The 9,258-nt window shown below is 41.1% G+C and overlaps 1 pseudogene; it reads right to left on the bottom strand.

Annotated features, from left to right (window-relative positions):
* Positions 1–1,457: 1,457 nt before the first annotated feature.
* LOC115279081 lies at positions 1,458–1,920 on the bottom strand (annotated as a pseudogene).
* Between the last annotated feature and the right edge of the window lie 7,338 nt (positions 1,921–9,258).

The raw sequence follows: 9,258 nt of genomic DNA, 5'->3' as shown, positions 1-9,258 counted from the left end.
TTTTATTAAAATGACATCTAAAGAAGCAAAATACCTAAATATTTTAATATGAGTATGTTCCACCTATCACGTAAATGACTCTAAATGTCATGAGTCTAATTCACTTAGCTCATTAGAATGACTTATTTACCAGAATTCAGCTCATCCTGACATGGATCCCTGGGCCAGTCTTCACAAGTAAATGTTTTAGTATAAAGTTCCATTTATTTAAACAAATGTCAAATACTAGTAATAATACAGGATTAAGAGTGGTTAATTAGCTGAGAAATTATAATAAAAACATGATTCTCTTATAAAATATAGTATCAGCAGAGTCAATTTCAAGAGTGAGGATAGACACCTATGCTTCTGAATAGACTGAATAGTACGGCTGAATGAGATTTGAGTTAAAGCAGCAAGAAAAAAAGGAGGGAGGGGCCATAGGAGGCAGAGTGTCGAAGCCTTTTATTCTAGTGTCCCCCAAATTGACTATGGAAGTAAAAAGTTTCTACATTAAAAAAGTTTATATAAATTACATGAATTGCAATTTTCATAAAAGTCAAAATTAAATGTTCTGCATAGGACAAAAGATATGCCTAAGCAACATATCATCTGCACAAGGCCACTGAATGTCATGGAAATTAATAACAAATGAAAAAGCTTAAGTCTATACAGACGAAGTAAAGACTTCAGTTTAGTATTCGATAAGCCCAAGACTGTAAACTACTTACTATACAAAAGCTCTAATGACGTACAGAGTTTTGTGTAGGAACTCTTGTGCTTCTGGTTGGCACATCATCTACTTTTTAATACGTGAAATTAATACAGGCATTTATGAGGGGTTGTGCAAAACTATTGTATTTACAAAAATGGCACAAAAGTGAATTCAACAGTCAATGCACATGCACACTTCATTCACATCTTCAACAAAAGATACTCTAACACTACAGAACTAAATAAGAATACTAGCTTCAATGGCGGCTGTTAAGCACTAGAGTCACATAAGTTACACCAGAATGGGCAAATATTGCCCAAGTAAAATTCTATTGTTAAAGCTGAAACAGGCTTAAGGCCATTCAAGTTCAAGCACAGAGATACAAATCTTTCAGAGCCCCATCAAATTTTGTTTGAAGAATGTGACCTTTCTTCCAACTTGTGGTCTTAAACTTCTGTTTTACAAAATCCAAAAGGAAAATACAGAAGAAATCAATACAATAAAGGTTATATTAAATAAGAGTAACATACAAAGCTATAATTAAGATGAGTTAAAGAAAGCCAAAACATTACAATTGTAAAACTTGCTTGTTACTTGTTGAACCAGCCCTACGCTAGGAATTAGGTAATATATACAATTATTTTCAGGTAGATTACTTTATGTTGCTCTAACATGTTCTTTATCAGTGCACTGTTAAACTAATCAAAAACTCTACACACGTATATTCCCTTACAATAGCAGCACACACTACTGCTACCTGCAATGCTGTCATTCTCAAGTGACTTAGTGAAGGAAAGAAAAAAAAGCAGAGAAAGTAACAACATATTAAGGAGAAATAATGGGAACTGGAAGATTCATGCAGTTCAGCTCTTTTAATCAGCTAGCCAGCTTTCTAGCAACAAGGGATGGTTTCCGTTGAGGAAGGTCCTGTGGAGTGGGAATGTGGTCACCAGTGACCTCTGTCTTATCCGGAGCTGCAGTAGGAAGCTGCTAGTTCTTCATTTTTGCTTTAGCCATGTTGTAATCTCCAGAATAAAAATATTTTTGCCCTTTCTGCAATCGTTTCCTTAAGAAATCTGAACCTCCAGGCTTTTGTCCCAAATGAGGATACCTTGCTTTTAATTTTGCTTCTTCAGCTTTCTCTGGACTAGTCACTTTATCTTCCATCTCCTTCTGCTCCTCTGCAGAGGCTGCCTCGGGGACTTCCACGAGCATAGTGCTCCCTCTTACCCCGCTCCTCCGGCTCTGCCTGGAGAAATCTTAAAGAGGGTTCAGTGGGGGGAAAAAACCTTTCTTGAGTCCTGGACTCTCTCACTAATCATGGATAACACCTGTGGATAAAAGACTTCGCCTTCTCTCCTTTCCACATTCTCCTGGTATGAGTCTAAGGTTGCAAGTCCTTAGGCAGTGAGAGAAGTACAATTAAGAAGAATTAATTGGCTTGTGGTTTCCAAGAAAATGTTGAATAACACGACTTTTGAAGCACAGAGCTTCATCAGAGCCTCAGAAAATATTAGAATCAGGTGCTCAAAGATGCCACTAACTTGCATTTGCTTCTCTCTGGGTATCAGCCTTATATTCTTTCAGGAAAGCTCCCAAATTATATACCTTAATACTGATGCTAGTCAGCAGAGACTGCTTTGGAGTTCAAAACCTCAGGAAAAAGCTCTGATGGGCCCAGCTTGGGCTGGTTGCTCACATTGGGGATAATCAACTATGGGTCGAGGCATCAGGTCATGTAGATATATGGTAGCTTCCACAAAGTAAGTGGAGAACAGGCGGAGTATGTTACAGCCCTCACATTTAGTCTAAGGGTCTTCAGAAAATAATTACTGAGCACCTACTCTGTGTCATACGGTAATTGATTAAGATAGAAGATTGCTGCTGAAGTCTCTTCCAATCATAATATTCTGCAAGTCTGTGAGATTTTACAGGAAAATAGTCAAGTAGCCAGTATTGTTCTGGTATCTGTGAATTTTAAGTAATTATCTTCAGGCATACCATTCTTTCTCAGTGGTGAAAATTAAATAGTTTAAACTCTCTGGACAAAACAAGGCTTTAACATTCTAATTTATTATACTTTAAAAAAACAATCCATTCCCTATAGTGTTTCGATTTACTCAACACTAACAGTGTATGCAAGGCTTCCAGTCTTGAGTCTTGAGTAGTTCAGAACACACACACACACACTCACACAAATGGCTTGGCTTTCACTTTTCTTTGTCTGGAAAGCTCTTCTCCCCAAATTTCCACAAGGTTTGCTTCCTTATTTCCTTTAGGTTTTTGCCCAAATGTCACTTTGGTAGAATAACAACTCTCCAAGATGCTCAGGTCCTATCTCTGAAACCTGGGACTATATTAGGTTACACAGCAAAGGGTAATTAAGGTTGCAGATGGATTTAAGCTGGCAATCAGCTGACTTGAGCACGAGTAGCCCGGATTGTCCAGGTAGTACGGAATCACTTTAAAAGGGCAGGGTAGGGGAGGAGAAAAGGGAAGCACAAGAGGCTCAGTCAGAAGATGTGAGTACCTGAAGCTCGGAGAGGTATACCGGAGCTGGTTTTGAGGCTGGAAGAAGAGGACCATGAGTGAAGAAATAAGGGTGGCCTCTAGAAGCCAGAGAAGATTAAGAAATGAATTTGAATCTGGAGAAGAATGGAACCCTGCTGATACCTTTGAGTTTTGCTCAGTGAGACCTCATATTGGACTTCCAACCTGCTAAACTGTAAGATAATACATTTCTTATCTCATATTTCTTAGTAATGTAGTTACTTTGTTGTAGCAAAGTGGGTAGCTGGTGGGGTCCAATCGTGGGGCCCCTGCCAGGCTGTGGGGAGCAGGGGCATGTGGTGGGGGGCCCCTCCGGCGGAGCTTTGGCCTTAACTCTGTTGGCAAATTAAAAACATAAAAGCAGGAATTAAAGCGGGGAGAAGTGGGTCACTCAGAAGGGCAATTACGTCGGTCACCTAGGACTTTAAAAAAAGGGGAGCTTCACCCGTGGGACAGCTGGTTCTTTAGAGTTGTGTAACTGGCAGTGTCTTGATTAGAGATGGAGGTCTTTCAAGGGGGTGTTTAGCAGTTAAAAGCTTTCTACGTTAAAATCAAGACTGTTAGGCATTTGACGCTACATCTTGCTCTCAAAGCCTAGGCTAGAGAGGATTTCAAGGGTTTAAATAAAGACCTGTTAGGTAGTTCAGTATAAAACTGGAATACGAAGGCACTTGAGAACATGAATAGTGGCAGCAACGCAGGTTCAGGAAGGCTTAAGGTAAGGTCAGAGATCAGTAATAGAGGCAAGTCAGGACACTTAGATAAAAGAAACTTCACTCTGTATTTAGAGCTTCCTCCTTGCCTTTACTTTCTTAACCTTTCTGCCTTTTTAAAAAAATTAGATACTTTAAGAGGTCATGGACCATATCTGTATTAGTTTAATATGCTAATCCATTAGGCTTCCATAACTCTCTAGAATTCCTAAGTTTCAGGTGTATCTTATTTAAGCATCAGAAAGGCTGACCAGAATGGAGATCAGGTGTTTTATCTTAACAAATGCTGAAACCACAAGCAGGAAATGATCTGAGTAATAGGATCATTGGTGTAACTCTTCAGTATTTATGCAGTGCTTTCCACATATATATATTCATCTTCCCACAGTTTTGGGTAGGTAGGTAGGCCTGCTGTTCTTGCACTGTCTTTGCTGATAAAGAAATGAGGAAATTAAGCCTGAGGGTTTGAAGTGCCTGCCTGGGATCATGCAACTGTGAAGAAACAAAACTGGATTGAAATTCTGGTCTTCTCATGCCACCACCAGTCCATTTAAATCTGTTGATTATGAGGAGGTATAAAGGATGTAATTAGAAAAGAACCCCAGTTTTGTGGGGGGTTTAAACAGTCTTTGGTTCTTCTTTCTGTAAATCTTTGGGTGAGTCGCTTAAACTCCTTAACCTTTCTATATGAGTAGAAAGAATAATTTACATATGAAATAATTGCATGTGAAATGTCTAGTGCTCTGCTTGGTTCCCCAGTAGATGGTTAATGAAGAATTCTTATGATAATTCTAATATGCAGTTGGATTTAGAGATAATGGAGTTTAGGGAAGTCTGGCCTGGATTTGGGAGACGGGCATATTAAGGTCTAATGTCTTGAAGGGAATTTAATAAACAACCTATCTGGTTAAGACTAGAAGCAGTGAAGCCTAGGACCTTTCTGTAGTCTCCTGGGCACCTGTTTCAATTCTGTTGACCAAAAAGGACTAAACCTGCCTCCTGATCCCCTCCATGGGCATACTAAAAACCCACTTGTTCTGGCATTAACAAGAAAAAGGAAAATCGTGTGTGGGGTTGTCTCAAGGAATCTAAAAGCAGAGTGCAGTCAGGCTTCAGGAATGGAAAAACCACTTTCTCCATCTTTATTTTGTTTTCTTATCTGCTGAGTTATTCTCTCCTTCTGAAGACCAGATTTCTCTTCTCTATTCCACATGCTTTTTCCTAGGTCAACATTCTATTGTTCCAGGCCACCCATGGAGAATTACTCAACATTGGTTGAGATTCTAATTCCTAGAAGACAAAAACTCCTTGTCCTGGGCTGAAGCAAGTGTCCTCCTCTGATTGACTATTGATTAAGCTAAGTCTGGAAGGAAAAACCCGGTGGTAGCGATAGGACTGCTAAAGGCCATGCTCGTGAATGGGATGGGGTCTTGGAGGATGAGGAAAGAACTCCAAAAGTTGGTCACACAAGTATTTCACTTGGCCTCTTCTTAGGGTTCAAACCTGACCTCCTACAATGAAATAGACAATTATTATGATATTCTCAATTCTCAAGAGCCCTGATCTTTTTTTCTATTCCTTGTTGAGTACTGAATGCATGACATACAACAATAATAACATTTATTAAGTACTCTCAGTCCCAGGATAAGCTTTCACATGCATGATCTTATTTCTCCTATAACAGACCAGTGAGCAGGTGTTCTTTTCCATTTCTTTTTTCACTGGGGACATGAGGGCACAGAAACATTACACAGGAACATTAAATTGCTTGACCAAAGTCCATACCTAGTAATAGAGATGGCATACTAAACCCAGTTCTGACTGGGCTCTCAAAGACTAGAACATTGCCCTTACCCTTTGCTTTTAGGGCTGACTCAGTAAGTTCTTGTCAACTGTTTACGGTTTCCCTAAATTTTAATCAACTCTAAGAATTGTCCAAATTGGTGCTTTTTGGACAGAAATGTATTATTTGAAAAGGAATGAATCACTGCCTTTGGAAATATCTTCTGTGGTTTTAAGAGGGTGTGTGTTGCAATGATGGAGGCAGTGGTGCAGTCTAGAGAAAAGGTTGGAGGGTTGAACCCTTCCATCTGCATCTGAACTCTTTTCTTGAATTCTTGAACATTGAGAATTGGGACTCTTAAGCACCCTCTGAGGTGCTTGATTCCTTCTGTTCTGTCTGGGCTGATAAGAAGGAGCAGCTTTAGGGTCTCGGGAATTGGTGGACTCAGCTCTCAGACATGGTGCAGGACAGTTTGGCAGACTCTTCTGCTCCATAAGGCAAGAATATACCATGTGAAATGCAGCTGCAGAGCAGTGTGGACTTAGTTTCTGGCCAGCGCTGTCAGGAGAGGGCACGATGGTGTGCTGTGGCTTTTGTGATCACTGAGGCTGGGCAGGAGGCAGGCAACAAGGAGTCCTTTTATGGTTTAGACTAAAATCCGCTCCATATTACGTTAATGTAACAAGCCAGTAGGAGTGTAATCAGAGAACTGGGATCTTCCTGAGACCCCATTTTTGGCCAGAGTCTGCAGATCTTGTTTTCCTTGTGTGTACAAGGTAGGACGAATTGTGTATTTAGCCATTTAGCCTGAGACTGTTCTGTTGTGAATTTATTTTGCTCTCTTTACTCTTGAGTCAAGTTTAATGCTTTCTTTGATTTTTTTTATTATCCTTCCCATTGATGGAAAAGTTACCTTTTCCAAATCATACCTTCTGTATGAAGAGCTAGTGCAGACCTCCCCTGGTCGTGCCCTGTTTTTAGGGCCCTAGGGTTTCCCATGGCAGGCCCCCAGTTTCACCACTTTGTTAGCAGTCCTTGTTCGATATAGGTCTCCAGTTGTTGATCAGTGTCTGGGCATGAGGGAATGGCCCGCAGAGGGAGACAGAGGCTGAGTCAATGATTCAGGCCGGGGGAGAATCCCCAAAACTGGTTTGCCCGCTGTTTTGGTTGGGACTGATTTTCATGGTCTATATTAGGTAACATCAAGTTCTGCAGAGGAGAGCCATTTCTCCTCACACAACTATGCACGTGTATGACAAGTTAGGATTTGATGACAAACTAAAATAAAGGTGTTCAGGACCTTTTGGCTTTCTGTTCTGTGACCAGCCAAAAGGCTAGAAGTCGTACAACAACTTCTAAACCACACTGTCCTTCCATCAGAAGGACCGATCTGCTATGGGATATAAAACTGTAGTTCATTTTGAGGATGAAGTTAGTCCTGTTTTGTCACATTCTGTGCTACTGTGTAGCTGCAGAGCGATGTGCTATCTCATTGCTCAAGGATTTTCTTAACGTTTCACTATTATGTCTGCTGATGATCTCTCCAGGACTCAGCATCTGCTGGAGATGGTGAGAACTTAAGAGGATGGAACATAAAACTTTCATGATAATCTACACTCAGTTTTGAGTTCTAGGCTTCTTTTTTTTTTTAAATAAATTTTTTTAAATGTTTTTATTTATTATTGAGACAGAAACAGAGCATGAGTGGGGGAGGGGTAGAGAGAGAGGGAGACACAGAATCTGAAGTAGGCTCCAGGCTCTGGGCTGTCAGCACAGAGCCTGATGGGGGCTTGAACCCATGAACCACAAGATCATGACCTGAATGGAAGTCAGCTGCTTAACTGACTAAGCCACCCAGGTACCCCTAGGCTTCTTTACTTTAAAAAGTCAGAGCAACTGGATGGTTGGGTTATGGAGTCACAAAGAGAGAAGTTTGTCCTAGGTGTGAGGAGAATGACAAATTCCTTTATCAGAACCAGCACAGAAGTTTGACTCCCCACCCTCCCTATCTTGTGCTGATCAAGTGAACTGGGGACTCTTGAGATGGCCTTCCTGCTTTAGGACAAATAGGATGGATTTCTTTGGGGGAAGGGATACTCCTTCACACAAAAGAATGAGATGTATGGGGAGATTTGGTTTTGTATTAGTGTTTTGGTACCTTAGCAGCAGGTAGACCCTCCACCCGCAAAGAGAAGGATGGTGTTGCCATGGGAGGAGATCCCGAAAACATCTGTATTAAGTACATGGAGCTGTAGGAACAGGGTGTCAGCAACATGGGCATTGCTAATGGATTTAGTACCAGACAATTCTGGTATCTCAAAACCTTGGAGGGAGCTGTGTTGATCCCGTGTAGATGGGGCAGTGTATAAGCTTGGAGAAGATACCCGGATAAGCAGAAGACCAAGTTCATACCAGCGGAGCCTCCTCTTCTTGAATTTCCTTACCTGCGGTGTGCCGGTGAGTGTGTAACAAGTGGATCTCTTTGTTTTTAAAAAGTTGGGATTTTCATTGTATGAATAGTCACAATATTCCTTCTGTGGCTAGTTTCAGGCTATCAGGGAGACCTTGTGGATGGCAGAGTCGGAAAGAAACATGCACACTCAACTCATGTGAGTTGGTGCGAGTCGGGTCCAGCACGCACTTCCCCCTGACCCTCCTGCAGCATTGTCCATGCCTCTGTGCATAGGGCCTGCTGGTGTAAGGCATCTTAACCCAGGCATTCACTCTTCCTTCTGGTCAAAGAGTGCCTGACTTGAATAATGTCTCCTTGACGACTTTTGTGAAGTGGATTGGGAGAATTGAAAAACCTTCACTTTTCTCTGGGACAAACAGTAATCTGTTAGAAGCTGACAACAATATTTCTTAATGAATCCTTTTCTTGGGCCCAGTACAGAAGAGTGCATGTCTGCCCAAATACCAGAGTCCAGAAATTTCACTCCTCATAGCAGAGACACACACACGGCTTACTGAATACTGAAGCAAGAGAGGCCATGTTGAGTTCTAGTGGTGAATGAATGAAGCAGTCCATTCTGGAACTATATATGATAATAGAATTCTTGTAGAGTATATTGGCAGAAATCAAAACCTCATTAAACTTATAACAATACATTTGAGAATGACCCTGTAGTTCATAATGTATGAACTTTGAACAAATGCAGTCTGGGAGACGGCTAGTTCTCTAAGAGTAGTATTGAATGCTCAGGTACAAAAGTAACCATCACAGCACAAACTAGAGAAATCAAAACGAAAAGGAATACTGGTTGGATGGAGCTGGAAAGGATTCTCCAAGGACCTAGGAGACTGGTTCCTGGTGCACTGGTGTTTTAATGTGCATCAAATATCATGGAGGGAATTTGTTTAAAGTACAGGCTCCTAGTTAGAGCAGATGCTCTCAGGACACTGCATGTATTCCTGTTTCACCTCTCAAACCCCCAGAGACCCCATACCAGAAACATCTACCACACTGTGCCTGGATTTCCTTCTGGCCAAAGGGACATCTTTACCTGCAAAGATGGCAG

This window comes from Suricata suricatta, chromosome 15 (assembly GCF_006229205.1).
Source record: "Suricata suricatta isolate VVHF042 chromosome 15, meerkat_22Aug2017_6uvM2_HiC, whole genome shotgun sequence".
Classification (NCBI taxonomy): domain Eukaryota; kingdom Metazoa; phylum Chordata; class Mammalia; order Carnivora; family Herpestidae; genus Suricata; species Suricata suricatta.
Note: the sequence above shows the minus strand (reverse complement) of the source record. Positions and strands in the feature narration are given on the sequence as shown.